This window comes from Dermochelys coriacea, chromosome 27, assembly GCF_009764565.3.
Source record: "Dermochelys coriacea isolate rDerCor1 chromosome 27, rDerCor1.pri.v4, whole genome shotgun sequence".
Lineage (NCBI taxonomy): Eukaryota > Metazoa > Chordata > Testudines > Dermochelyidae > Dermochelys > Dermochelys coriacea.
In genome coordinates, this window is record NC_050094.1 from 12,493,761 (window position 1) to 12,508,962 (window position 15,202).

General features: G+C 54.3%; 1 protein-coding gene across 2 annotated transcripts in view; it reads left to right on the top strand.

Moving 5' to 3' along the window:
* CDK12 (cyclin dependent kinase 12) overlaps positions 1–14,940 on the top strand; it is a 73,892-nt gene extending 58,952 nt beyond the window's left edge. The window contains exon 15 of one of the 2 annotated variants that reach the window (XR_005290382.2): positions 13,861–14,940. The gene's annotated coding sequence lies outside the window, so the exon portion shown is untranslated. The remainder of the gene's footprint in view (positions 1–13,860) is intronic. The other variant, XR_005290383.2, reaches the window with a different exon arrangement.
* Positions 14,941–15,202: the final 262 nt, after the last annotated feature.

The window sequence follows — 15,202 nt, forward strand, 5'->3', positions numbered from 1 at the left end:
TGATTTGCACTTACGAAGCTTGATCGGTTTAGCTTAGTAGGAGATTAAGAGGCGATTTGATCTGTAACTAGCTAGACAGGGAGAAGGCTCCACTCTGGCAGAGCAAGAGCCAATGGCTGGCAGCGGAAGCAGAGAGAGATTCAGGCTAGAAATAAGGTGCAGAATTTGAAGGGAGGAGAATTAACCACTAGGACTGTGGTGGATTGTCCATCACATGGAGTCTTCCACTCAGGACTAGTTTCAGAGTAGCAGCCGTGTTAGTCTGTATTCGCAAAAAGAAAAGGAGTACTTGTGGCACCTTAGAGACTAAAATTTATTAGAGCATACGCTTTCGTGAGCTACAGCTAATGCATCCGATGAAGTGAGCTGTAGCTCACGAAAGCTTATGCTCTAATAAATTTGTTAGTCTCTAAGGTGCCACAAGTACTCCTTTTCTTTTTACTCAGGACTGGATGTCTCTTTCTAGAAGCTCTGCTCTGGCTCAGCTGTAAGATCTGGGCTGGAGGCAGGGACTCTTGGGGAAGGGTCTCTGGCCCATGCTACACAGGAGATCAGACTCTAGTAATCTGCCAAGGAAGCTTCACTTATTGAACTTGCAATGTCAGGTTCCCCTATCCCCTCGCTGCTGGAGCCCAGCCCAGAGCTGTAGGGACCCAGCCTGGCAGTCTGGCTCCTTGATCCTTTCAGTCCTTGTGCTGTTTGCTACAATGGAGTGGAGCGCGGCCGGATGCCTGGAATGAGACCTCCCCAGCCCAGCTGCCCTTTGAACTCCCAGGCTTGGCCCTGGCCTGAGATCTCTGAGCTCAGGTCTTGGGCGTTTGCCCCCAGTGCGGTGGGGGCACCAGGCATGCTGGCTTCCCTTGCTAGGGCTAGCAGGCCACCTGGCCTCAGCAACCCTCCTCTGCATCCTCCCTTCCCCCAGCCCTCCGCGGTGAAGGCGGCTTGATTAAAAAGCCGGCGCGGGTGGAATTGCAGCACAGCTGGTGCGCCTGCCGGCACCCCGAGCGGAAAGTCACTAAAGATTAAAAGCTCCAATTAGCGTTAAAGTGAAGCCAGCGAAGCTCTGCGGGTTCCCCAGCCCCAAATGGTCCGGCCCCCTTGAACCGCCTCCTGGCTCAAGACCTCAGCCCCCTTTCGGATCACTCCTTTGCCTCCCGTCCCTTCCCACCAAGACCTGTCTCTTGTATTTACTCTGTCTGCTCCTGTCCGGGAGCTAAACAGAGCAGGGACCCTCATCCTTCCCCCGGCCCCAATCTACCGGCCCCCTCCTACCTGCTTTCACAGTTACTGCACCTCAGGTGTGGTGCCAGGCACTGTACACAGGTCAGTTCCCTTCTTTGCTTCCGCCCCTACCTGCTTGGTGGCTAACGCAGGGCTCTAGCCACCAGAGCGTCCCGGCCACTGGCAACTGTCTCCATGTCTGTGGCTTCTGCATCTGGCCCTGGCCATTTACCTGCCTATCATTTCCTTGGCTAATGTGTGTCTGCAGAGAGGTTGCAGGGCATTTGGACGTCACAGTGACAAGTAGCCCGCGAGCCAGGAAGCACCTGGTCATTTAGCCACCTGATCACTTTTGCCAGCTGCTGTTCTCTGTAACAGAGACGTGCCCGGCAACTGCAGCTGGGGCTAGGCCCTTGGGCGCTAGGCGCTGTACAGACAGGGTAAGAGAGTGTCCCTGCCCCCAGTGAGCTGACGGTCTAAATAGCAAGGCAGACAAAGAGGAAAGGAAACTGAGGCATGGAAGCAGGGAATGACTGGCCCAAGTCCCACAGCAAATCAGTGCCAGAGCTGGGACTAGAGCACAGGTCTCCTCTGTCTCCACCCAGTCCTCTCTCCAGTAGCTATGCCCGCTCTCTGGGTAGGTGTCTGTGCCCCCTCTGTCTCTGTCTTCCAGCTTCTAGTCAGGCCTCTGCCATCAGCCCGTGTGTCCCTCCTCTCCCACCCCTGCCGTTTGGCTTCCCCTTCACTCTGCATGGCCTTCTGGCATTTCCCATCTCCCCCGCCCTCCCCAGCCCCGAGAGGGAATGCCCGCCGGGCACCCTGGTGCCACTGGCCCATTAGGATTCATTTCTCCCAGCGGTAAGGGCAGGGGGGAGTTGGCACGGAGTCCACCCTGCGTCTGTGGACACAATCAATAATGAGCGTCTTGCCAGATTCAGCCATTCGTATCCCAGCTGTCACATCATTACCAGGCCTGTTATCCTCTGTCTGTCTGTCCCATCCATTCGGGGGGAGGGCACAGTGAGTATTTGGGCAGGGACGTTCTACCCTGCAGAAGCCTTTGCACCGGCTTGTAGGTCTGACACTCTGCTCACCGGGGCCCACCCCAGCCTTCCCAGCTTCGGCCCTGGCACCCCAAGTGGCCAAGGGGAGCCGGGAGCCATGCGACTTGAAGAGCAGCAGGGCACAGCTGATGATCCACCAGCCATGCAGATCAGTGTGCGCACACACATGCATGCATACCCAGCCGAATAGACTGGCACGGGCACTGCTGGCTGAGGTTCAGAGAACCCTCCCCTATTCCTCTCGCTCAAATCAAAGCGCAGCTGAGCCAAGGCGGAAGGGGGACCAGGGGTGGAATGGGCCAGGAATTGCACGTTTTCACCTGCCATTTAATTGGATGTATTTTTAATTAATGGTGCCTCTGGGATCAACATAAGACAACATGATCTCTGAATAGGGACAAGGGAGGAATTGGGAAAGGTACAAGGATTGGACTACAGGGTGCGCTTACCGCGAAAACACCGCCATCAATCACGCGCTACTTTCAGCTCTGGACTCTTGGCTGGGGATCAGCGTGGAGGGAAAAGAGGTAGCGGGGGGGGGAGGAAATGAAAATGAATATTCCAGCCTCTGCCATTTAGCCAGCTTGGGGGAGGGGGCAAGTTCACCCTAAGAGGGTTATGAGGAGGAGAACCCTTCAGCCCAGATGAGAGCCACATGTGCTGCAAAGTCTCCACGGCTGACGCTGTTGAGAAGGGTTTCCCTCACTGCTGTATCGGAGCCACTCCCAAGAGGTAATAACCCAATAATAGTCATCCCTGGTTCACCTTATTTCTGTCAGTCGATCTCCAAGTGCTTTCTGGAGGAGAGCAGGATCATTATCCCCATTTTCCAGGTGGGGAAACTGAGGCACGGTCACCTAGCCACCCAGAGGCCGAGCTGGGATAAGACCCCAGATCCCCTGAGTCCCCATCTGGTGCTTGCTCCACTAGCTTTGTGGTCTTTCCGCTGAACCTTCACCCAAGGCAGCTGGGGTTGGTGCTTAGTTCCGCAGGCCGGTATGAGTGGGGTCAGTCCCACGGCTTTGGCCCTGGGGCTGAGAAAGCCAAAGGGCTGCTTCTTGTCCCTCTCCTCCAGGTCTAGAAATTTAAACCACCCCCATGCACCCTGCACTCCCATTTGCCAGCCGCTGGCGAGTTGAGAGCCCGATGGCTGAAGCCTGGTCTACACACCTAGTCGCGTGGATTGACCAGAAGATGTGATTTGAACCCCTCTTGGTGAAATCACTGCAGATCTTCCTGGTCGCCCCACGGCCTGGTGCTCATGAAGATTGTGTCAGAATAACTGGGTCAGTAAGGGGGTGATTTTTATACCACTCTAGTTAGACCGTTCCAGTATAATGGTACCATGTCCCAGTCTGGCTTATTCCTCTTCCCTCTGGGGACCTTTACACTGGTATCGTCACTTCCGAACTACACCGGTACACTGCAGGACAGCGTGGGTATGCAGCCAGTCCCCTTCGTCGGTTTCACCATGGCGTAGCTAGGGTCAGCTCTTCGCTTTCAGCAGATTAGACACTCGCGGAGACGGGGTGAAATCCTAAGTGTTGACAAGGCCAGTTGGAGTTTTGATGTGTATTGGTGGGGAGACAAACTCCCGGTTCCTGCCCCGATCCCATGTTTCACCCCAACCAACTAACTCAGCTTAAAATGCAGCTTGCCCTGTCTACACTAGGGTTTTAACGTGTCTTTGAAAGCAGACCTTTCTTCCTGGTCTAGTCCAGGCCTTTCATGGGTGCCAGCTGAATGGCTGGACAGAGCCTTACATCGGGGGGGTGCTTGTGTACACGCTTCGTAGCAGTTTAGAGCAGGGGAAAGTCTGGCCATGGGCCAGCCCCGAGAGCAACGCCCCAACTCCACCACTTCTGCTCCACCCTTCACCCTCAGCCACTGTTAATCCCCCCCAACAGCCTTCCCCAATCCCCCCCCATCCCCACCTTCCGGCCAGGTGCTTGCTCTCTGTATTGTGGCAGTGCCAGGCCCTGGATCACGGCCCAGGACCTCATTGTGCTAGGCTCTGTACAAACCCGGAACAAGGAGCTGAAGGAAAACGGGTACCGTGGGTCTGCTAAGGTAGATGGATCTGTTTGGAGTTTGAGCCTATGAAGGAGAGAGGCAGTTGCTTCATGGGATGGGGCGGAGGCCTGAGGCCTGCTTGGGTGCGGTGTAGACCCAGAGAGCATGGGAGGTGGGTACGTTCTGTAAATAAACTGTGCTGGGGGAATTGCTGACATGACGTCACCCCCACAGGAAACACCCCACTCCCTGCCAGGCCCCAGATCTGCTTCCTCTTGGCCACGGGGCAATCCCCAATCTGAGACTGGGTGGATACTGAATCTGGGCTGGTGCCCCACATTGGCCTGGCCCTTTGTGCCCCTTCGGCCCAGGCTGGGGGCCGGCGCCCCTTGGGGTAGCAGCGGGCAGGTTTCCATCCAAGAGCGGCTGCATGGTTTGGCTGGGGAGAGCGGTTTGGACAGACGCTGTTCCCTCGTGCCGCGCGGGCACAGAATGGGTGGGAGGCAGCACCTCGTGCAGACAGTGATGGGCAGCTGGGGCTCTTCTCGGGTTTGGCTCTTTTAAAGCAAACTTCTCCTCCTAATTGTCGCCCTCTTGCTGTTGTCCTTCACACGCCCCACGTGGGACGCCTGCTGCCCTCCCTCCCACTGCATGGGGGGTTGGAGCCTCTGGTGTTGACTGGAACCGTTCTGCTTGTTCACGCCAGGGTCCCTTGCTGCCCCGGTGCATTCTGGGAGTCCTGGAGAGCCAGGCCTGTTGCTGAAAGAAGGGACTTCTGGGTAATTTGAGCAGCTGCGTACGGTGTTGTGGGACAGTCAGGCGGACACAGCCATGCAAGGTGCAGGATGACCCATAGCCGGTCTCCCCTAACGGCCTCAGGATTCACTGATGCGTCTCCTCCCTTCACGCAGCGGAGACCCCGCGGCTGATGCTCTGACTGCGCAATGCAAAGACAATGCTTGGGCCTTCCTGAAATCCAGCAGCTTCTGCTTCCCCTTAAGCCACGACGGTTCTCTCTCCGGATGGACGGACAGACGGGAAGGGGCGGGCTGTGTTGCCACCTCCAGTCCACCTTCCCCACCCCTAAGAGGAGACCGCTGGCGGTACCAACCACCAGGCCTTTGGAGATCCTCAGCACCTACTCTAGAGCTGGGGTGGGTGACCCATGGCTCGTTGCCTCCAGGACAGCAGTGTCCTCAAGCCGCTCTGGAGCAAGCAGAGAAACGCCATGTGGTGCCAACAGCTTGATCCAGGATAGAGGTCGCTCCAAAGAGGCGAGGAGTCCTCGCTCCCAGCTGTTCTCCGTGTGCCCATGCCCAGCCCTTGGCTGGAGCACGGGAACCTGGGGTGTAGCTCCAATGCAGACCCCGCCTCTGCAAAGGCCAGGCCCACCTGCTCTCCACCCTGGATCTGGGGCTTTAAAGGGGTTTCTCCTGGGGGTGGGGGTGGAGCCCTGCTGGGGAGCGAGGGCAAGAAGATCAAACTCGACAGGGAAGCAACCTGCAGCAGGGAGGTAACCCCTTGTTGCCCATACACTGTGATAGAAGCGCCCTCTGCCCCCCGGAGGGCCAGGGCAACTGTGGTTTTCTGTGGCCAGGATCTGTCGGGGAGCTACCGGACAACCTGAGGAAAGAGCAACATAGAAGCGAGGACCCGGCCTTGGGTCACAGGGGCAGGAGCTCAGCGCATCTCACTTGGCCCGTGAAACCCACTGGGTTATGGCATCTTGGAGCGTCCATCCAGCAGCACCGGTTGGATTGGAAGCCGTCAGCTCATGGCCACCTACCGCAGGGCCTTGTGCCGCACAAGTGCATTCTGGGTGTTCCAAAAAGGGACTGGTTGTCCCTGGATGCTCTGTGGGCACCACTGGCCAGGAGAGGCAGCACTGTGTGTAGGGCGGAGCTGGCCTGGGTCCTGCGTGGCAAACCCGAGTGCTGCCGTAGTGTTCGGAACCCCAGCTGAGCCGAGCAGGGCGAGGGGTACGTTCCCAGAACGAGGTGGGGATGGATGGTCCTGCTATAGGGCAGGAAGGCGCTGCCCAGCGGGTGACTGGGAATGGAATGCTTTTCAAGCCGGGACGACAAACTGGAATTTCTTGTGACCGCTTCCTCCTCGTAGCGAGACCTGGAGGATGAGGACCCATGGGCCCTTTCCATGCTAAGAGCCAGGTGGATGAGGGGGCCCATCTACACTGAGTGTTGCAACAATGCCCATGGCTGGGAAGCCTTTTGCGCTTGGATGGAGCCTTGCGTCCACGAGCCGGCCCTGGCGCTCCGTGTGCGTCAGTTGCACGGGCCGGTCTCTGGCTGGGCTGGACTCAACAGCTGATAGAGCTTTTCCCATGCGACTCGCTGTCCCAGGAGCTGTTGCCTTTCAGGGCTGGGAGGCTGATGGCTCCTCCACTGGGTGGGTTCCCTCTGTGGCCTGGATCCCATCCAATGCCTCCCTTCACCCAGCCCCCCCATTGCTGGATCCTCATCAGCTCTGCTCCCCAGCCTCCGCTGAGACCCCGCTCCAGTCAGTGCTGCTACCCCTTAGGGGCAAAGCACACCCCTCCTCCAGCCCCCCAGAAATACTCCCTCCCTGCCCCCATTTAGCATCCAGCCCCCCTCCTTTGCTTTGTTTATATCTTCCCTCCCTGGCTCCCATGCACACCGATGCCTGGGAGGTGCGTGCGTGTGTGTGTGTGGGAGGGGAACCTCTGGAAAGGGGAGCACAGCTGGTGCACAAGCTTCCTGCTCGGCTGCACCAGCCCCCCCCCACCTTCTGGCGTGTCCCAGTCGGGGGCAGGATAGGGGGCGTCCTGCTGGCAGTGAAGGGAAGGCTGTCTCCTGGGCCATGTGCAAGGGCAGCTGCCCTGCAGAATGCAAGGGGTGGGGAAGGCACTCGGCTCTCCCGGCTCACTCGAGTCAGGTGCAGGCTGCCTAATGTAGGGCAGCCATTAATATTTAGTGTCATTTGGGGTTTTTTTTTTCTTTTTCTTTTTTTTTTTTGCCGTGTTTGCTGCAAACACGGCCGCCGTCTGCGCTGGAATGTAAAGTGCAGCCACTGGCGCGACCGCGCTGTCTGCTGAAGGGGGGTTAGCGTCTGTCTCCCACGCGCCTCCGATGGCCCAACGCCAGGCCCGGCTTCTATACCGACAAGATCTCGCTCTTCCCTCCCGGGCCAGCATCCCGCACAGTTGTCGGTGGCATGGCAGCACCACGTGGGCCGGCATGTGCCGCCAAGCCCAGAGAGGGCGGCAAAGCACCCCCCATGCCTGTCGGAAGCACGGAGCGGCCCTGCTGGGCCGGGTGCTGCACAGGCTCAGAGGGAGAGACCGGCCCTGCCCCAGAAGATGGGAGGGAAGGGCAACAGTGGCACAAAATGACTTGCCCGAGGGCACCGGCACGTCAGTGCTAGAACCCAGGGCTCCTGATTCCCAGGCCGAGCTCTGCTGATCACCTCCCCGCCGGCTGGACGCACATGGCTCTTCCTAGCAAGAGCCTGGGAGTGCGGGCTAAGCCAAGCTCTAATGCGTGGGGGCTAAGAGAGAGACCCCCCCCGCAGGCTGTTCCCTAGCTGTCCACTCCTGGGTTCCTTGCACCTTCTTCTGAAGCAACTGTTGCTGGTGCTGTCAGAGATGGGACCTTGCACTGGATGGTCCTCACCTCTGGCCCATTCTGGCAATGCCTGAGTTGCTAGAGAAAGTGTGGAGTGAAGCTATCCATCTATCTACCCACCCCCATGCACATCCGTCCGTCCATCCCTTCTTACCTGGCTTCCATTGCTTGGCATCTCTCCTCCAAACGGTTAAACGTTTTATGTTTAGTCTAATTTCCCTGGTTACTCTTGCTTCTGGGCACTAACTGTGCATCCTTGGCCCTGTCTCCTTTCCTGTGGGCACCATGGGTTGACCCACCGATCAAATGAATTCAGCTGGCAGGGTGGGACAAAACCTTTGCCAGTCCGCGGGTGAAAGTCTGCCTACAGGAGCACACGGCCCTGATCATCTCAGGAATCTTTACTTTCCACCCTTTGCTGAAACAACAGTTACTTTCCACCCGGGATGTTCCCTTGCTGCTTGCATGTTTGATGCTGCTCTCAGCTCCGATGCTCCGTCGGATGGATGTTACTCAGAATTCCCCCTCGTTCAGTGGCATGATGGGAATTGTAAACCCAGACCTTGTGCCAGACAGCACTTCTCCAAGTACACGGGGCCTGTGTGCTATCCCACGTGCTTGTTTACATGGCTTCCTACCTCCCTGAAGGGTTGGGGTGTGTACGTGTCTGTGCATCACGCCTGGATACAGTCTCTGTATATCCCCCTTGCGTCTTGGCAGCGTTTCTCTTGTGAGAATGACAGAGACTTGGAAGAGAAGAACAGGGACAGAGGAAATAAAGGGACAGGCAGAGAGATGGAATCTCACTGCAATAGACTTGACTGGCATCAGTTGCTTCCTGATCTGAATAGAAAGGGGGAGACATTGGACTAGACTGATGGTCACTATCTCTGTGGCTAAGATCCTGGGGGCAGCATCCGCAGCTCCCCTTCCGGGCTGGGCGTGCTGGCATCAAAAAGCACCACTGCCGTCTCTAGCTAAACGCCTCCCTCACCAGCAGGCAGTGCCAAGAAAGCAGCTGGCATGCCCAAGCCAGCTTCCGAGACCGACCCAGACTGCAAAGGCAGAATCAAATCTCTTCCCCCCCTGCCCCCCTTGCTGTAACTCAGGGCGCACACGGAGGCCGCTTGCCTGCATTGCAGATTCCCGGGAGCCAAGGAAATGGGCTCCCGGGGCAGTTCTGGGTTTATTTGCCTTGCAGGTGTCCAGCTTGCCAAGCAGGGGTTTTTTTTAATGACCAGGGTAAAGTCAAATCGGACCAGTGAAGATATCGGTGCCCAATGGATATGGGAAGTATCGCCTCTGAAATTCCAATGGGGCTTGGATTTTTCCTCCTGTATCCCAGATCTTCTGGGAATATTTTTCTTGCCAGATCCGTGCACCACGAGCTACTGGAATTAGACACTCCAGGGCCTGTTAATTAGCTAGAGCAGCTGCATTGTTATATTTGGGGCTCAAAGAGCCTCCCCCATGCTCTTACTCCCAAGACTGTGGCTGCCTGGCTTCCGACAGCAAAGCAAACCAGCTTGCATTTCCCTTTCGCCATTGGTAGCCAGGGTGCAAGATTGACAGCCCTACAAAACAACGTTCTTGCACTGAGCCACAGAGCAGAGAAAGCATGCGCTCGGCCTCTTATAACGTACTTGACCTTAACCCTGAACTGCCAGCACCTAGGGCTGAGAAGGTCAAGCACTCTTTAAAGGTGGCTTTAAAACTGGGCAACAAACGGGCAGATGAAATTCAATGTTGATAAATGCAAAGGAACGCACACTGGAGAACATAATCCCAACCATACATATAAAATGATGGGGTCTAAATTAGCTGTTACCACTCAAGAAAGATCTTTGAGTCACTGTGAATCGTTCTCTGAAAACATCCCCTCACTGTGCAGCGACAGACAAAGAAGTGAACAGAATGTTGGGAATCATTAAGAAAGGGACAGATAATAAGACAGAAAATATCCTATTGCCTCTATATAAATCCATGGGATGCCCACATCTTGAATACTGTGTGCAGATGTGGTTGCCCCATCTCAAAAAAGATATACTGGAATTGGAAAAAGTTCAGAAAAGGGCAACAAAAATGATGAGGGGTCTGGAACGGCTTCCCTGTGGGAGAGGTTAAGAAGACTGGGAATTTTCAGCTTGGAAAAGAGACGACTGAGGGGGGACACGACAGAGGTCTATAAAATCATGAGTGGTGTAGAGAAAGTAAATAAGGAAGGGTTATTTACTCCTTCTCATAACACAAGAACTAGGGGTCACTACATGAAATTAATAGGCAGAAGGTTTAAAACAAACAAAAGGAAGTATTTATTCTCACAATGCAGAGACAACTGTGGAACTCCTTGCCAGAGGATGTTGCGAAGGCCAAGATAATAACAAGGTTCAAAAAATAACTAGATAAATTCCTGGAGGATAGCCATCAATGGCTATTAGCCAGAATGGGCAGAGATGCAAAACCATGCTCTGAAGCAATCTTAGCCTCTGGTTGCCAGAAGCTGGGAATGGACGATAGGGGATGGATTACCTGATGTTTACCTGTTCTGTTCATTCCCTCTGGGGCACCTGACGTTGGCCATTGTTGGAAGACAGGATACTGGGCTGGATGGACCATTGGTCTGATGCAGTATGGCCATTCTTATGTTTAAGTGGAGCTGTTGTTTTGTTCTGTGCCCACAGCGCTAGTGTCAGCCTCACCTGGAGGCCACCAAAGCATGGTCAGATAGTCGCCACCAACCTTGAGTCAAGCATGGAAGTGGGCTCCATCGGCCATTTGAGTCCATGTGTAAGCCATACTGTGGGTGCTTTTCAATCACAGAATTGTGGGTACCAACTCTTCAGTCACCACGATGATCCTTCCATCAGAGCCCCAAGACTCCATAGTGAGGAGCACAAACCAGGAGCTTTCTTGATCCTGTCTGCATAGCCGAAGAATCCACCCAGCCCCAGCTAAACTCCCAAAACCTGGGCTGGGTTCTGTGGGGTGGGGCGCAGTCTCCCCAAAGCTTTAGTGCTGGAGGGTGGTGAGGTCTGTCCCAGGTCCATGATACCAATATTGTCCTTTTAGGTTCACCACATTCCCCCCCGTTTTCTTCCTTTAAAACATCGACTCCTCCCCTCGCACCCCCATGAATCTTAGGCTGGTGATTTGGGGGTACCAGAAGCATCTCCAAAGGGCCTGGCTTTCAGAAAGTGCTGAGTACCCGCCCTCTGGAAACCAGCCCCATTTAAAGGTGTCAGAGTGCAGCCCACAAAGTGCTAGCCACATGTGCAAAAGACGTGGCCTTTGTTTCTTTTCGCTCCCGTCCCATTTAGCAGCAGGATTCAGGCTGGAAGGGACCTCGAGAAACACCAAATGTTGTAGGACTTGGAAAAATGGTGAGTTGGTAACGCTGCACACGCAGAAGCAGTTGCACTGAACTCGGTGATGCCAACAGGGCTGCTCCTAGATTTAAATCTCATGATGTACCTATAAGCACCTATGCATCTAAGCATGTTTCTATAGGCACCTATACATCTAAGCATGGGCCAATAGGCACCTATACATCCAAACATGGGGCTAACTGGGGCCTATGTCTAAACTTAGGGTCTTGGTCTTGTGAGTAGAACCAAGTGGGTGGCCTACTGGGCAGGGTACCAGACTGGGAACTCCCAGCCCTTGGTTCATCTCCTAGCTCAGCCGCAGACTCCTCAAGTAAGTCTTTCTGCCGGCCTTGTGCCTCGATTCCCTACCTGTAAAACGGGGATGCTGCTCCCCTTGCTGTTTGAGGATCGAATCCTTTAACAACTGAGATGCTCTAATGCAGGGTTGCCAAGGGCCTAATAAACAGACACCCCTGCCTGGGCCATCGCTGACTTCACGCTCTGTAGCATACTGGATCGTGGCCTCCATCCTCTCTTGGCAGTATTTTTCATTATGACTTGTTCTCCATTCCCCTTTCCCCCTCCAGAGCTGGGGCACAGCTCATGCTAACCACCCGCCCCCTCTCTGGATAGCAAAACTCAACTCACCATCCCCAGGCCTGTGGTCCGGTCCACCCGGGTCCCGGGTGCGACCCTCTCCCCCCCATGAACTGGCGGCGTGTGTGCGTGTGCGGTTTATTAGCGTTATTTCAACATTGTGATGCAGAGAGAGTCAGTGTAACAGCTGCTCCTTGCTCGCCGTGTTTATTGTTACCTAGAGACAGCCCACTGGCTTTTTCCCAGCTTCCCCCCACAGCTCCACTCTCCCCACTCTCTGATGCGAAATTTATAGCTTACCCATCCTGTCCCTTTAACCCTCTCCCATCCGGATGGCTGGTGGGAATGCAAGGAATCCCGGTGGAGTTAAGAGAAACTGAGGTAACCAGCCCACAAGGTGAAAACTTGATGGCATGAATGAACCTTGGCAGGAGAGAGAACCCAGCTCCGAGGCTGTCTGGTTAACAGTGGTTGGGAGCCCCTCATAAGAATGCAATTGATCTGGCTCTAGAGAGAGATTGCAGACACGGCTAGCAGAGCAAGGCTGAGAGGAGACTGCACTGATGCTTGAGCATGGGTTACGTTAAATTGTGTGTGTGTGTATGTGTGTGTGTGTGCGCGTGCGCACACATAGATTGCTAGGCCATTCTGAACATCTAGTCTGATCTCCTGCCGAGCACAGGCCAGAGAATCTTCCTCCAGTTCCTGCATGAAACCCACTCGTTCGTGGTTGAGGTATGTATAGTTCATACGTTCATGGTTGATGTACGTACCACACCTGCTCGTCTTTACTCCATAGGTAGGATGGATTCTGAATTCCTCCAGACTCTCTCTCTGTTTATCCAGCACGATGTGCTCAGAGTCTTAGTGCAAAATAGACCTTCCTTTGAAGTAACGACTTCAGGATCGGGCCCTACATGTGCATGTATGTGGGTGGCTTGCTAATGTATAGCTATAGAATGAGACAGATGGTCAAGTGGTTAGAGGCGTTATCTAGGAACCAAGACTCCTGGGTTCTGTTTCCGTGCCTGGTAAGAAAGTGCAGTTTAACAGCTCCCAGCCCCACTGTACTCTGTCCAGTAGGTGACACTCCCCTCCCAGAACTGGGAATAGAATGCAAGAGTCTTGGCTCACCATTTTCTGTTCTAACTGAGATTGCTGGGACTGATTCCTGGTTCTCGCCCCCCCCGTGACTCAGTTTTCCCATCTATACAATGGGGGATAACACTGACCTATCTTGAATAACTAATGCATGTACCTTAAGATTCTCCAGTCAAAGAAGCCAAAGCATTCAGAGTATTATGATCATTTATTATTCCAGCCCTACTGGGAATCTGTTGGAAAACATTGTGACCAATTCAGATTTTGGCAAACCTTACAGGACGTCACTGAATATTTATTGCCAGATGGTTCCATTTCATTGGGGTTTTTTAAATCTTCAAAATGGTACATCCTCTCTTGAGTCCATCAGGCCACTGCTTTCCATTCCTTGCAATTTGCAAAAGCTGGATTGATTGGCCACCAATGGCAGCACTTCCAGTTGCACGCACGCCACCCGCCAATCCAGTCGCAGGGGACCAAAGTATGTCAGTAGCAGGCTCAGATCAGTTGGCTAGAAAGTTAGGGGCGTGGCTGCAGGATGCAATGTGCTTTTCCCTTGATCTGATTGGTCAGAAGGAGCAGCTCACAAATGGATATGAGAAGCTACTGGCTTCTGATTGGCTAAGAGAGAGTTTACCCCCCCATGCTCCGAAAGAGTTTCCTTGTACTGATTCGCTGATGCAGCAAATACCACGGTGATGGGTGACCTTATAAAAGCTTACATAGTCAGGTGCGTGTGTATGGACCTACAGCTACGCAGAGAACACAGTAATTGATGACATCATAAAAATCTAGATCGGTTTTGTGTGTGTGTGTGTTGGGCAGAGCCCTGTGTTTGTGCGCATAATATATAATATAATTATTAAGTGTGTTTATTCTGTTTGCTTTTCACATCAGCAGCTCTGATCTCGTTCCCCCGGGAGACTCCGTGGACAACAGGAGAACTGGTAGAGAGATGGCGTTGTGAATACCAAGGAATCAAAGCCTGTGTGAGAAGGGAAGTGCTGTTTATTCAGGCATTTTTGGGGAAACCCTTGGGAGAAAAAGCTCTTCGGGAAGGATTCCTTGCCCCTTCGACGAAGGGTTGAAAAAGCTCCAGGCCCCGATCCCAGTGTCCTGCAAGCAGCTCTTCTGCAAAACCAGGGAAGATCAGAGGTGACATCCCTGAGGTTTCTAGGGAGGAAGGATCGGAGGAAAAAACACTTGTCAGGCTTTCCTTCTCCACCTTTTCCAACCACGTAGGAAAAGGGCAGAAGCCCATTCATTTCCTCTTTGCAGGGCACCTTTAAAGTGCATCTTTCTGGAAAGAGACTATGTGAAATAGCCCAAGCTGGACACCCTCCCCGCACCAGGGCATCTTCTCTAGACATATGGGTGTCCCAGCAGCAACTGTATGCAGACCAGTGCTCAGAGAACTGGTTGCTGCCCCTGCATTTGGGCCAGGAGGGTGTTTCCCCAGCTGGATGCAGAACGATCGAAGGGGGGATGGGGCCTGCTGTGAATTTTGCATGGCAATATCAATCGAATGCCCCTGTGCCATGACGCCTGGGGCACCAGCCTGGTGGCACTGCCACATGGGGCACATAGCAAGGTCTCGGAGTGCTGTGGAGGCTGAATGCTCAGCGCCTGGCAGGGGGAGCATCGTCCCCCAGTGCCCACTTTTGGCTGAGTTGGCACATTGAGCCTGCCCTGTCCCAGCCCACCTCAGATTGTGGAAGGGGAGTTCCACCTCCGTGGCCCATTAGGTCCTTGAGTGCTCTGCTGAAACCAAGAGGTGCCAGTTGCGATCCTGGTGTCTTGTGACATCGACTCCCATCCCCGTGAGAAACTGGGCTGAGTCCCAATGAACTCATTCACATAGGCTCTGCTATTGCCTTCCAGTTGACGTTACTAGCCACCTGGGTCAGAGTGGAGCCAGTTACCGAGGAGGGTGGGTGAAGCTGGGAAAGGTTTAAGGATGGCTTGTTGAAATAAAATTATACTCGCAGGAGGGACTGCTGTGTGGTTAAAGGCAGCGGGTGGGGGCTCGGGAGATCCTGGTTCTCGTCCCTGTTCTGCCACAGGCTCCTTGTGTGATCCTGAGCAACTCCCTTAATCTCTCTATCCCTGGTTCCTCATCTGTAAAAGGGAGCCAATGGTCCTTCCCGTCTCGATGCAGATTGTCAGCTGTTCAGGCAAGGCCTGTCTGTTCAGTGCCTGGCATCATGGGGCCCTGACCTCGGCCGGCTCCTCTCTGTAA